General features: G+C 35.5%; 2 pseudogenes across 1 annotated transcript; both read left to right on the top strand.

Moving 5' to 3' along the window:
• Window positions 1-4,012: 4,012 nt before the first annotated feature.
• LOC143582188 (monogalactosyldiacylglycerol synthase 2, chloroplastic pseudogene) lies at window positions 4,013-5,245 on the top strand (annotated as a pseudogene). The gene is made up of 3 exons (XR_013143940.1): window positions 4,013-4,491; window positions 4,843-5,015; window positions 5,191-5,245. The product of XR_013143940.1 is annotated as a monogalactosyldiacylglycerol synthase 2, chloroplastic pseudogene (transcript).
• Window positions 5,246-10,505: 5,260 nt separating this feature from the next.
• LOC143582187 (disease resistance protein RUN1-like) lies at window positions 10,506-14,736 on the top strand (annotated as a pseudogene).
• Window positions 14,737-15,551: the final 815 nt, after the last annotated feature.

The following is a 15,551-nucleotide window of genomic DNA, read 5'->3' as shown; positions in this document are numbered from 1 at the left end:
ATTCAAACCCAATTCTCTTATTGTTGGAGTCCTTAAAGCAGTTTCTCCCATATTTCTTCATGAAGTTGGTTGCTCTATGAATTGTCATGGCCATATGATTCCTGATGTCCATCTTCTCGAGATCCTTTCCATTGATGTCAGGTATATCTCCTTGTTGAATGATGGAGGTAGCAGGTTTCCTTGCAATAGTTGTTCATGACTTGCCATACAGGCATGGAAGAGAATGTGAGAATCATCAAAATCAGTTGGCTGATTTGAACTGGTATGCATGTTTATTGCTTGTTTTCTTATGCCATGTGCCATGAGGGCTTGCTCAACGGCTTTGTCAACTGCATTCTGGAATGGACTATAGCTTGTTAGGGAAGGCTGACTTACTAAGAAGGATGTTTTGAGGGCTTTGTTGCCTGTGGATTGAGCATTATACAAATTTACACCATCAACTGAGTGAACTGTTGGGTGAGATTGGCTGAGAAAGGCAGAACTAATGCTTGAACCTGTAGCAATCTCGGCTTGATTCAGAGAGCTCACATGGTTGTTCAGTCTGAGCATGTTTGTAGGGCCCATTTTGGTTTAGTCTTTTGTATTTGTTTGTACTTAATCTTCTATATATGTTAGCTAGTTGGTTTATGCTTATTTATATGTTTGGGCCCGAGGCCATGTGTAGTGAAGCCCATTGGGCTGTTTATAATAGAAGATAGCATAGCATTGCTTCACCTATTTAAGGTGAAGCATGTACATGCTAACACAACCTTTTGCCATTTCTCTAATCTTATCCAAACTTAAAAATCTCTCTTTTCTCATCCCTCTCCCCCTTCACGGTGAAAATAATAACCAAACAAGATCCGAGATCTCGGTCCTCACTAGTGATTTCCGCTAGCTAGAGGAGAGGTTGATCCAAGTAGACTAGTTGTTGTGTTGTTAGATTCGTCCAAGGGACCTACAATTGGTATCAGAGCTTTCAGGCTCTACTAGTTGTAGATATTGGGTCACAACCTTGGATTTTGGTTTTGTTTGTGTTGAAGACAAATTTTCAAGAAGTTTTGTGGGTTACAGGTGCCTTAAGTGAATAAAAGGTGTTCATAAGTTCATAATTTTGTGTGTTCAAGCTTTGATTTAAAAGTTTGTGTGTTGTTTGTTAAAAATTCAAGGGCTAAAGCTTCAAAAATTCAAGATTTGGTGTTTGAAAAGTTAATATGGATGTTTCTTATATCCATAAAGTGTCAAAAGTGATTGAACTGACATCCTCAAAAGGGAAATCCAGAAAAAGGTGACAGAAAGTACATTATGTACTTTCCACAAGTACAGATCTAATTAAATCGAATAGGTTGTATTTGAATCGAATCCCAAATTGAATCGAGTGTGACTTATAATCTAATCGAGCTCAAAACTGATCGAATCGAGTTGTTTAATCTAATCGACTCCCAAGTGATCTAATCGAATCTTAGAGGCAATCGAATCAAATCCAGATTCCATTCTAATCGAGTCACAACCTAATCGAATCGAATCTCCATCTTATTAGTTTCTCATGCATCATATAGGTTCTTAAGCTAGGCTTAATTATATATAAACGAAACCTTTAAAAGTTCTTTGGTTGCTTCCTACCTCTTTTCAAACCACCAGATTTCTTTATTTGTAAATGAAGGTTTTTCATGCATTTTACTCGAATTCACGTGTATGGTCTCACCAAGCCTAGATAGCCCTTAAACGAGTTATAACATCTCATGAAATTAAAAATTAATCCCACCAAATATTTGATATGAAAATCTTATAAAATATGGATAATTTTAAAAATTAATATTCGATTTTTTTTTAAATATTATTTATAATTAAGAAACATTTTTATAGTAAAAAAAATAAATAAGAAGGTCATCGGTCTTACAAACCCAGATAACTTTTAAACCAAGTTATAACATCTAAATTATTTGTAAAACCATTTCATTATCAAACCAATTTCATTATCAAACCAAAAGTATATTATGTTTTCCTTACAATAAATAAAATTTAAATCCAAAAAATAAATATAAATATTATAAGTGAATAATGTAGAACAATCCTCGTAATAAAGGATAAAAGCTAGTAAAAATATATATAAAGTTTAATAATTAAGAATTATTTATGAGTTCCTCGTAATTTTGAACACTTGGCTTTTAGCCAGCTCAAGGGGACGAATGGCCACTTGGCTTGTCACTATTTAGTTGAACCTGAGACCCGTTAAACAGTTGGCAGCCAACCTGGAAAGCATTTTGCTCTCATGCCCCTAAAATATTGATACTTGACATTATAACTTTATTTAAAAAGAAATAAGACAATGGTGATCGTTAAAAAGCATATATATTTATAATGTAACTTGGTAAAGGTTTATCTAATTATCTTAATTTAAATATCGTAAGTCAAAATGATAAACGTTATATATCGTAAGTTAACAAATGTTAAATTTGAACTAGTTAGTTTTAATCACTATTGTATATTCATACCATAACGAACCTATGATTCGCCCCGTAAAGTAAAAGACAAGCACATTAAATTATGTCAGATAAAAATGTTATCAAAAAACAAGAAAATAAATAGCTTCATGATCAAGTGATAAATAGGAATATATTGTGACAATCTTACCCTCATACCCGATTATAAAATAATAAAACTTTGTTTCATACATGATCTTATACCCATCAAGTACTCGTTACTCATTATCCATTAGATTAGTGGGTATCTCCGTATAATCTTATATGTACAAAGTTACCGATTGGAATGCAATTACACGTAATGCGTCCTAAAATCTACCAAAAAAAGACTTGAATTATAATTTCCCAACTACAGTTCTAATAATTTTACAAGTTTAATAACTTCATGTTTATAACAACTTTAAAATACCATTTATTATATTTAAAAATATAAAAAACATATTACAATATATTTAGATAAATCTTTTTTATTAGCTAGTCAAACGAATATCTCCTAATATAATATTCATAATCGACTCAACCGATGAAATAAAGCTATAACCTATTATCGAAATCTACTATTTTTTTTACAAATGGTTGTATCCATGTCATATTCAATAATTTATAAAAACTAATAACGTGTAGTGGTACACAACATTTTATAAATCTTACATCAACTTCTTGACATGACTACTTCAAAAATAATCTAATATTATTTTCAAAACATTCAAAATATCAAAAACTTGAAGGGCATAATAGCAATACTACTAACATTATTAAATTATTAATCACATAGTTTTTCACAAAACCATGATTCTTATTCCCTTAAATATTCGTTTAAAACCATTGATTCCATCATCACACTATTCATTTAATAATAACCTCAAAATGAAAATAAAAATTGAAAACTCAAAAAAAGATCCGAATCTAGACAATGGAATAAATTGGATGTGGCTCAATGGTAGAGCACTCACTTTATCAGTGAGAGGTAAGGAGTTCAAACTTCACTACCACCAATTTATATGGGAGTATGAGAGATGACTCTGGCTTGCTAGGGTTCGAGTCCTGATCTCACCCGGTTTTACCGGCTCCTCGCTGTCGTGCCGTTTGGCGGGCGTGGGGTCGGCTTTTATCTGGTGAATCCCTCAACAGGTGGACCGCTAGGGGTTCCGTCCGTCTGGACTAGTGGCCAGCTCGGGCTACCCTTTAGCTAATGGAGGCCGCGTACAGAATACCCGGCGTTACTTAGTTGGCCGTTAAAAAAATATCCGAATCTAGACAGTGGAACATTCCGACCTCAAAACCCTAATCGTACGGCTGTCAATTTTTCAACAACAAATCTTTAAATCTCCCACCAATGACAAAAGGTATCATTCCAGCATAAAACTCTTTCTCTCTCCTCTATATATTAACAGAAAAACCGGCCCAGTTTCTTTGTTGTTGTCTTTCTTGATAATAATGTTTCTTTGAAGAAACCCATTTGTCAAATCATATCAACATTTAATCTTTTCAAGTTTTCCTTTCTGGGTATTGCTTAAAATCCAAAATCTGATGTGGGTTTTCAAAATTATTCAATAAAGATAACAAATATTAATGTTTCTTTGAAGAAACCCATTTGCCAAAAGTTATAAACTTTTAATCTTTTTAAGTTTTCCTTTCTGGGTATTGCTTAAAATCCAAAATCTGATGTGGGTTTTCAGAATTATTGAATAAAGATTCAATATACATATACAAAATACTTATATACATATAGTTAGTTTAGTTGTATATTACATATATATAGGTGGTGGCGTAGAAGATGGTGATCATGGTGGTGCCACCGAAGAGTTCGATAAAGGCAGTTTTTGAGAGAGTGGGAGTGTATGGTTTTGGTGAGAAAAGAGTGAGGTATGAGATTCATGATGAAGATGATACCATGGAAATGGTGCAGATTGGTGCTGATAGAACCAAGAATGTGCTTATTTTGATGAGTGATACTGGTGGTGGCCACCGTGCGTCGGCTGAGGCGATTCGGGATGCGTTTAAGATGGAATTTGGTGATGAATATAAGGTATGGTTTTCTTCTTCCCCTGCATAGGCACATATCCGTTTTGTTGATAAATGTATAATTCTAATAATAGTAAGTTAACATATATTTATATAAACACTTATACATGTTTATTTAACCTTGATAAATAAGCTTGCTTTTAGAATATACGCTTCACATGATGTCGCCTGAGGCGATCTTATAATGTATAATGCGGAAGGGGTATATCGCCTTATGTAGTTGACCAATATATGAATAAATTTGACCGTCAATTGCGATAGGTCTGAGTTATTCAAATTTGAATGTGAATACTGATTAAAGTAACATATTGCTAATAATAACAAACACGCTTATATATTTGTTCGGTTTTTGTAGGTATTTGTTAAGGATGCTTGGAAGGAATACACGGGTTGGCCATTAAACGACATGGAAAATCAATACAAGTTCATGGTTAAACATGTTCAGCTTTGGAATGTAGCGTTTCACGGCACGTCTCCTCGATGGATACATGGTGTTTATCTTGCTGCCATTGCCGCATTCTATGCCAAGTATATATTTAGCCTCATCCTATTATTATTTCCCAAACGTGTCAAAAACTAAATGCACAAAGCCTCCTAAAGACCTAAACCTTTTTTTTAAACTAAGATTACTTGTTATAGAAGTATATTGTTTTTAAACATATATAACACATTAGTTATATAAATATAAAAATATGGATTGCAGGGAGGTTGAAGCGGGCTTAATGGAGTACAAACCCGACATTCTAGGCGACGTTTGAAATCAAAGCATGAATTGCTTATTCCTAAAACACAATATACAAATGACGCACATACCTTGAATCACTTTGCACCTGATAATACCTGTAAAAGATGATTAATTCAACTCGATTTCAATCAAGAATTTAATTCATGACGAGCAGTAAATCAATCAAAGTAGGTAATTTTGCTACATCAATTTCAAATTCAAGTTAACCTGAGCATCAAAAACAATTTATTCTGGATTTGTTTTCATGATTCACGCTAAATCAAATCATCCATTTCTATTTCTTCAATTTCATATTCAAGTTACCCTAGATAATTGAAAAAATTAGAAAATAAATAATACTAAGAAGAAGAAGAAGACAAGATTATTACTCAGCCAGATGGATGACCTTAACTGACAAAGAATTCTTATGAGTCCAGCAACCACGACGCTACCAGCACCGCCTTCAGATCTTCTCGATTCGTTTTTGTGTACAGCTCCTCCGCCGGCTACTAAAACGGTGACGAAGGAAAAGAGCGAAGGGTTTAGGGGGGAGGGGTGGTTCCAAATCTATCACCTACCACACCTAATGGTGGTGTGCCACCTCGCCTCACCACTTTCCATCACTTGTGATGGAATTTTAGTGGGGGTGGTGGTGATGGTGTGATGAGTTTTTTTTTAATTTTATATAATAAATACTAAAATAAATAAAAATAAAACAAGATTACATTATATAAAAAATAAAACAAGATTAAATAAACGTTACAAAGACAACTAAATTAAAAAAACCGACAAAAAAAAACCTACGGCCCTTCCCAACCCCATTTGTCGCATATCTCGCGTTTGCGTTGAAGTATGATCGATTTAAAGGGTTCGTCAAGATGTTCGTGCGGTTGTAGGAGGAATGTTAAATCGGAGTTTTTTTGGTTTTCATTCAAATGGTTGATATACGTCTCCTCATGTTTCATTTTTAAAATATGAGCCTCTTTCTTTCGCTCCTTCGTCTCGGCCATTTCCGCCAACTTAGCCGAATTGTATTCGGCGAAGTCTTCAGCCACCACTTCCTTTCCGACTATATTGACGATTCCCCACTTATCTTGCGATGCGGCCGTGTGGGTGTGGGCGCGTTTTCGTCGGCATCGTCTCCGGTTTCCTCGTTCAAGTTCATGTTCGGCATGTTGCATGACAAGCCGTTGGTAGACGTTGTGTAGTTCCCGGACTCGGAAGTTTTTGATCTTTTTGAAGAAGATCCTTTCTTCCTTGGAGCCGTCGGTCCGTCCATATCGATCATGGGAATCGGTTCCCACTTCGGGTGACTCTCGCAATATCCCACGCTTTCAAGTGGGGAAAAGGTCTACATCGGAATACCTTGACATAATCGCGAAAAGCTTCCTTTATGATAGTCGCCTCGCTCGCTCCGCTTTGTGAAGTTCGGGACTACAAAAAGTTTAGAATATATATATATATATAGGGAGGGGTTATTGTAAAAATAGGAGTGTGTCTAAAAAGTGTAAGAAGCAACCTGGGTGGTCAGATCTTGTTAATCAATGGTCAAGATGGGAAGATGGAATAAAATAAGGAGTGTCTAATTTTACCTCATGAAATTGATGTGTTAAAGGGTATTTTAGGTATATTAGGTATTTATATCATGCAGATTGTCAACTTATTAATCGGGGAAGCTCCTATGCAATCAGTTGATCGACCTTCCAAAAAGCACTCAACAATAAAATCTTCTTATATTATTCAAACCCATAGACGATTATAGTCTACAATTTACAACCACCGTCAAACTGATTCTCTCTCTCTCTCCACCGGCGTGATTAAGAAAGCAGTCGAAGGTTAGAATTTTGTTTTCGTCATTCAATACCTTTGGTCATCCTGCTCTGGTGTGTCTTTGTGTAATCGGCGGTGGGTTTATAGTCCGTTAACTTTAGATTTTTAGCGGGTGTGTTTAATTGAAGTTGCGGTTGAAGAAAAATGGAGAAGAAGAACACTCAATTGAATGCACACACTATAATTAAAAGATTAGAAACTTCTGAACTAGAGTTTTTCAGGTGATGAGAATACAACGAATAAACAAAAAGAAAAAACAACATCATCAATAAACAAACCGTAAACAAATATTAAACACACCAGACTAAACGCATTACGATCAGATCTAATAAACACACAATAATGAAGATCAGATTTAACATTGTAACCTAATTTTTATATCTTACGATCAGATTTAATAAACACACCATGTCACGATCAGATTTAATAAACACACCATGTCACGATCAGATCTAATAAACACACAATAATTACGCGTTAGATAACATCGTAACCTAATTGTTATATGTTTAGAAAAAAATTCAGAAGAACATAACACACCATCACGCGAAACACATAAACGGTCAACGAGAAAAAGAAGAATACTTGAGTTTTACCTAATTGATGTTCATCCATGAAGTTCTCCATGTTGAATATTGTATTGATTAGTAAGATGATTAATTGATATGAATAAATTAGATGGTGAATAAGAAATAGAAAAATACTGGAGTTTAATAATGAGATCTTGATAATGAATAAATACGATGACGATCGTGCATGATAATATCAATTGGTTGTTATTTTTTATTAATTGTGAACTAAATCCAGATTATTAAGGAACAAATTTTGAATGTCTAATAATTTTTATTAATTATATTGTACATACCATAACAAGAAAATAAACTAAGATTACAATCCTACCCTTATTATCTAATGGTGGAAAATGCTTCCTACACTTTTTAGGAAAACATTACTTTTATTTTAACCTTTCTCTCTATATATATATATATATATCAAAATGTAAAATAAAGGAATAGATTATAAAAAAAACTAAAATAGCTACCAATTAGACGAAACAAGCATTAAATTTTGACATTTTTCGATTCAAATCTCCCCACTTAGCAATCATTTGATCCTTGTTTCGTACGGTTGAGCCGGGAAGTTTCAAGAAATGTTCATTAATACGTTTCCATAACATTTCTCTTTTTTGTTGGCTTGTGCGTTTTTTTTATTCGGAGCAGTGTAAATAAGCCTTGGTCAAGGCGACCTCCTCAGCGGGCAACCAACGCCTCTTCGCGGTTTCATCTTCATCCTCCTCCGCGGGTTCATCTGCATCTACATTGCCCACTTTATGACGAAAAGCACTTGCAAATTGATGTATAACATCGTTATCGTCTAGGGGATCAACGGACATTTGAGACTGTTGAGACGGTTGAGACTGAAGCATTTGAAAAGCATTATTTGGATAATTTTGGGTAGAAAAAGGTGGAATAAAAGGTTGGTTTTGATACGACTGAAAAGATTGGTTTTGGGACGGTTGATAATAAGGTTGATGTTGGTTTTGGGACGGTTGAAATGGTTGTGGATAATAAGGTTGTTGTTAAGAAGGTTGTTGTTGGAATGGTTGGGTTGTGTCGGGTTCATCCTGTAACCGAAATCTCGTCGGTTCGCCTAGATTTTGTCGAACCTTTGGTCTGGTTTGGGTTTTCTTTGAACCCGAGCCACGTTTCTTAGAACCCCCCATTGGTGTGATGTTAAAATGTTGTGTGTAGTAAAAGATTTGAGTTGGATTTGAGTTATTTTTTGAAGATATATTTTAGTAATTTATACAAGTAAACTTTTTTTTTATTTAAAACCCCCTCCCTTCAAACGGTAACCCCCAACGGCCACAATTCTCGAACATCATCGCGTGATGACCACGTGTGATGAGAGGGCCATCGACGGTGTTTGCCAAGCCATCACGCGTGATGGTTGGGCATCTAGCTCCACCTCGGATCCCCTTAGGAGATGTGGGATGAGATTGACCATAGATGAGATGCCATTAGGGAATTCCAAATTTTTGCAATTCTCTATGTTGCCCATATGTGGATTTTTTAGTTGTAATCTATGTTTAAGTTAAAATTAGATCTTAGCCATCAATAAATTAGATCTAAGGACTTGGTAAGGGGTTTCCCAGTTCTCTATTTTTTTGGAGTTCTGTTTTAAACCTATATATGTTGTGACCATATATATAGGGACATGTTCAAGAAGGAATTCAAAAAAAGTGAGAAACTGACTAACTCTTCATTTTACATGTAAAAAAATGTTACAAAAATTCATTTTTCATGTAAAAACACATTTTTACATAATATTTTTAGAGTTTTGTTTTTACATATAAACACATGTTGAACCCGTTTAAAAAAATAATTCTTTTTTAATTTCCAGTTAAAAACGTAATTTTTTTTACAAAATTACTTTTTTTACTGGAATGTCTTCTGCATGTATATATAAACAAAAAAGTTTATGCTGAAACAAATTTTTTACATGTGAAATTGAGCTTTATATTATATTTTTACATGTAAAATGAAGAGTTCCCAGTTCCTCACTTTTTTAGTTCTTTCTTTAACCTGCCCCATATATATATATATATATACACACACACATAATTTCCATATCAAAAGAAATATCAATTATCTATTAAAATGCTCAAGCCAAATGAGGGAAAAACAAACTTCTTTTTTGGAACGACCCAATTGGCTAAAGGTAGCCCGAGCTGGCTACAAGTCCGGACGGGCGGAGCCCCTAGTGGTCCATCTATTGAGGGATTCCCCAGATTTAACCCAACCCCCACGCCCGCCAAACGACACGACAGCGAGGAGCCGGTAAAACCGGGTGAGATCAGGACTCGAACCTGAAAAGCCAGGGTCATCCCTCATATCTTCCACGTAAATTGGTGATAGTGACGTTTGAACTCCCTATCTCTCATTAATAAAGTGAGTGCTCTACCAATGAACCACATTCAATTATGGGAAAAACAAACTTTTATCTAGCAATTCTATACTTTCCATTCTACGATCATTTTGTGATTATCGTTTTATGATTATTATCTTCCGTTGTTATAAATTAAGAAGTTGGCCTAATGGTAAAAGGTTTGCTCTTTTTTAGTGGAGGCACATGTTTGATTCTTATTTGGACATCTGGGTGAAGTGATAAATAAGAGATTTTAATCACGGATTCGAACCTGATAAGGGACAATGATTTACGGATTCCATTCAATTTCTACACATCAGAAGATACGGTCTTACAGTGGTCAAGAAGTAAACCTGGTCATAACACCAAAAAGGGTTGGTTATTCGCTGTTTAAAAAATATCTACCCAAAATATGTAATATATATAAATATTTGAAAAGGATGATTCCCCGAAGACCATGACTTTTCATGTCTCTATGCGCCCTCTCCTTATCTACTTCTGATATCCTTTCTACATTTCTTATCTGCTAAATATCAATGGCGTCTACTTCATCATCCAGTTCACTTCTTAATCATACTGATACTACTATTATTACACATGACGTTTTTTTAAGCTTTAGAGGTAAAGATACTCGTCGAAATTTTACCGATTATTTGTATAAAGCATTATGCCGAGCAGGACTTCGCACTTTCAGAGACGATGATTCAATCCCCAGAGGTGAAGTACTCAAACCAGAAATTGAGACCGCAATCATTAAGTCGAGAGCTTCTATAGTTGTATTGTCCGAGAACTATGCGAATTCCAGATGGTGCCTTGATGAGCTTTGGTTGATCATGGAGCAAAGGAGGAAATACGGTCATTTCGTTTTACCTGTTTTTTATCACGTTGATCCATCAGATGTTAGGAACCAAAGAGGAAGCTTTGCCATAGATGAGTCTAAATGGGACGTGGATATTGTGACGCGGTGGAAGGATTCACTAACAAACGTTGGTAATTTGACTTGCGAGGTTCTTTCAAGGTATATATACATGGCTTCTCTCCATATTCGTGTACATAATTCAAGTCATATGTGATTATGTGCTTGTTCAATGGGTTGGTTCCCATTGTTTAGTTAAATAACAAATATTGCAGCTTTCACTTAATTATGAGAATAGCTTTATGGTTACCCATTTATGGTCATTGAGTCATTCTCTAAGGGGTGTTTGGGATTCCATTTATGTGTTATGTATGGTTATGGCATACATACAACATGCATATATTCTGATATTCATGTTTGTATAATGTGAAACAATATTATTGAAAAGTGGAACATGAACAAAAAAAATGTGTTAACACTGGCAGATATTTGAGTTTGGCCAGAGACAATTTCCGTTTATTGAAGTCAACAAGTAAAAACTTTATCATGTCTTTTGTATTTTAGAAAACAAATATCCATCGTATAAAATTCCATTTCAGCTAAGGCATTAGAAAGTTAAAATCTCATTGTCTGAATGTGCTATTTTTTTGTTTCGTTCCAGGTATGAAACAGATTTTATTGAAAAAGTGGTTGAGATGGTCATCTGTAAATTAGATTTAAAACTAGTATGCACTCCGGCCCATTTAACTGGAATGGAGGCTCGAGTTGAAGATATCAATTTGTGGCTGAAAAGTGAGCAATACAACGCTATAGCAATTTGTGGCATGGGAGGCATAGGCAAGACAACACTCGCCCAATGTATTTATAACTCAAACAAGCGAGATTTTGAAGGCAGTAGTTTTGTTGAAAAGATTGGAGAAAATTACAAACATGGTTTGCGTAGGCTACAAAAACAACTTCTTAGAGATGTTTCTGGGAATAAGAAAATAAAGATATCTAATGGTCTTGAGGGTACATCAAAGCTTGAGGAGGTCTTACAAATAAAAAAGATGCTTATTGTTCTTGATGACATTGATGATGAAGAAGAATTAAGCACTTTGCTTGGAACAAAGGCGTTCCATGCGGAAAGCAAAATCATAATAACATCTAGGCTTCTAGATATAGACGCATGGTTTGTGGCTAAATCTTCAAGGTGTGTAGTACACAAACTCAAAAAATTGGATGTTTGTGAATCATTAGAGCTTTTTAGTTGGCATGCTTTTGGATACAAAGTTCCTATGGAAGGTTTTGCGGAGCTTTCACAACAACTAGCAACATATTGTGGAGGAAATCCACTAGCTCTTAAAGTATTAGGTTCTTCTCTATTTGTTAGTGATGAAGACCCACATAAAAGTAATAACATGATAGAAATTTGGAGAGATAGAGCGAATTCACTTGATTCATCGAAAGGAGTTCTTGATTGTAAAATCCAAGATGTCCTAAGAAAGAGCTTTGACTCTTTACAATTTGAGAATCACAAGGAGTTGTTTCTGGACATTGCTTGTTTCTTTGTTGGTGAAAGTAAAGACATGGTAACAATATGGCGGGACGACATGCATGTAAAATATGGGATCAAGACCCTTATTACTAGATGCCTTCTTACCGTTTCACCAGATGCAAACGAACTGGTCATGCATCAACTCCTTCAAGACATGGGAAGAAAGATAGTTTGTGAAGAGTCTAAAGACCCATCAAAACGCAGTAGAGTGTGGCACGGTGATGAATCTTATTGTATGCTTAGAAAAGGAGATGTAAGATGCTTGTTATGTGTCTGTTTAAGCTTATTTCCCATTTCACAAACTCCTAATGCGACTTACCTTTTCTAATTTCATGTCTTTCTTCATTAGGGTTCAGATACAATTGAATGTCTAGCACTCGACATGCAAAAGTTCGGGGAAGGCAGGAGATCAGAGGTAAGACTTTACCTTAAATTTTAATGTATTTAACTCTAGATATGAGGCGTGCTAACTAGCTTTCCTCATTCTAAATTCGCAGCCACTAGCCGTTAAAACAAGTTCGCTTGCAAAGATAGACAAACTAAAGTTGCTCCAGCTCAAGTATGTGACACTAACTGGATCCTACAAGAACTTTCCAGAGTTAAGATGGCTGTGTTGGCATGGATGTCCTTTGGGAACGTTGCGCCCTGGGTTATTAAAGAGCAGCCTGGTGTCTATAGATATGAGTTACGGACACATGGAAACATTTGAAGTGCCAACGGTATAAGGAATTTAATCTTCTGGTTATCACTTGGACTTTCAGCTTCTCTGTTTTAGGAAACCTTCATTTGAATGTAACGTCATAACATAAACTTGTTATTGTTGGAATAGGTTCTTAACTCACTCAAGATACTGAATCTTGAAGGTTGTGTGAAATTTGTCGGTATCTACAACATGTGCCGGCTCCCTAACCTTGAGACATTGATCCTCTGTTCATGTAGTCGTCTGACCCATCTTTGTAAATCCGTAGGAGACCTTGAGAAACTTGCTCATCAAACAAGAAGAATGTAAAAGCAAGGGTAAAATGTTTATGGATTGACCGAGGAAACTTAGAACAATCTTTGTTTTCCTTACCCTGCTCATTAAAGTTAATGTATCTCAATGAATGCAAAATTGAGTGTAATAATGATGTGTGGGTGTCATTCCATGCCCAATCATCCATTAACCTAGTATTGGCATTTAATCCATTTGAGTACTTGCCTAACAACATTGACGTTAAAGTGATTAGGATACTCAACTTGTATTCTTGTTCACTTCTGAAGTATCTCCTATGTATTCCAAGTACACTAGAGGAGTTGTATGTAGATGGGTATTGTTCATTAGAGAAAGTAACATTCCAATCAGGTCATTTCAGATTGCTACAGTTTTCTTATGAAGGCTGTTCCCAATTGTCTGAAGTTCAAAGCCTTTTTAGATTAGTGCCTGTAGAAAAAACTGATGAAACAGATCTGTTCCAACACATGAAATGGATCAAAGAGTATGAAGATCATGAGGTGGACCTTGTCGGTGATGATATTACTAAAGGAAGAGATCGGCAAATCCAGGTTTATCTATCTTAATTTCTCTGAATTGCATTATATAAAAACACATATAATCCTGCCCTCAAATTGTTTAATACATAACTAACAGAATTTTATGTGGCGTAGATGTTGTATGAATTTGGTATGACGAGCACCTATCTGAAAGGTATAAAGGATCAAAACATGATGGCATATACGTATACGTCACCATTTTCAGTCTTATCCTTTTGTGTGCCTTCTCATAATGAGAATTATAGGATCCAAGGATTACTTGTAAGTTGCTTATACAGAACTTCAAGATTCAGGGATAAAGATATGTGGCTTTTGTTGGCCAAAATCAGCAACATAACCAAGGGTCTTATTTGGGTATACAACCCTGTGGTGTATTGCAAACCCAAAGCTGATGAAGATGTTATGTGGTTAAGCTATTGGCCAATTGGAAACATATTAGATGCTGGTGACAAAATCCATGTTAATATTATTGTGGATTTAGGAGTGATAGCTAGAGAGTGTAGTGCCATCCTCAATTATGTGGATGACGAAGTAGAGAACTGTGAAAATAACACGACACAAAACGAAGAAGTGATTGGAGGAGAGCTGTCCCAATTTGAGGTTACCACAGGTGGCTACTATCTTTGCCGTCGTAATTTATTTGGTTCAGAGACTTCGTCTATGTTAAAAAAGTTGTTTGGTGATAATGTTAACTACCCAGGTAAGTTTATGATTGTCGATGCTTTTATTTGATATTAAGCTGCATTTAATGGTAAGGAAACTAATATTACAAATGAATTACAGAGTCGGAAGGATGGAGAAAAACTCGGGCAGTCAAGGATGTGAAGTTATAAAACAGGCTTGAACACAGTACGTGACCTGTAAATTTTCATATAAATGAACATTAGACGATAGTATATGCTAGAGGTGGAAAAAAAACCCGGATCTCTGGCCTGATAACCCGACCCGTTTTGGAATCGATCATGATGGAACCGGTTTTGACCTTGTGCAACGACTGCGCTGTAGACCAAGAATAAACATAAATAAATGCATTTTGTATTGTAATTATATAAGATAAATGTTTTTTTAACGATCTTATGTTTTTGTTTCAAATTAGAATTTTATGTTGTTTACATGTATTTGTTTCAAACGTTTCAATTTTTTATGCCATTTCATAAACTAGTTCCTATACGAGTTGGTCCTGACCCGACCCTAATTGGTTTCATCAGTTTGAGTTTAAAACCTCTCGAAACAGGGTATAAACCCGAACTGGTTTCTTCTAAAATCCTGGGTTGACTTCGTTAACCATGACCTAGTTCGGTTCCAACTCGAACCGGTATAGGGTTAGGACACAATTTGTGCACATCTAGTATATTTAGGGTTGTAAACGAACCGAACCGTATGAGACCTTGTTTGCGTTGGTCAGTTAAGCTTCGGTTGGACAAACGGACGGTTCACTAACACTCTACTGAACGGAAATTCGTGTCTGCGTTCGTTCATAAAGAAACAAGCTTGTTAATGTTTGATCGTGTCCATTTGTTAATATTGTAAACCAACGCAAATGGACACTAAAGAACACTATTGGACACAAACAAGCAGAAGAAGGCGAGGACTTGCAGAGAAAGCTGGGGACAGACAAAGGGTCGTGTCCACGAGGTCATAAGGTTTAAAAGAGCATCT

Source organism: Bidens hawaiensis, unplaced genomic scaffold, assembly GCF_021521415.1.
Source record: "Bidens hawaiensis isolate Kalapana, Puna unplaced genomic scaffold, B.hawaiensis_p1.1 tig00031483_1, whole genome shotgun sequence".
In the NCBI taxonomy this organism is placed as follows: Eukaryota; Viridiplantae; Streptophyta; class Magnoliopsida; order Asterales; family Asteraceae; genus Bidens; species Bidens hawaiensis.
This window is presented reverse-complemented; position numbering and strand designations above follow the sequence as displayed.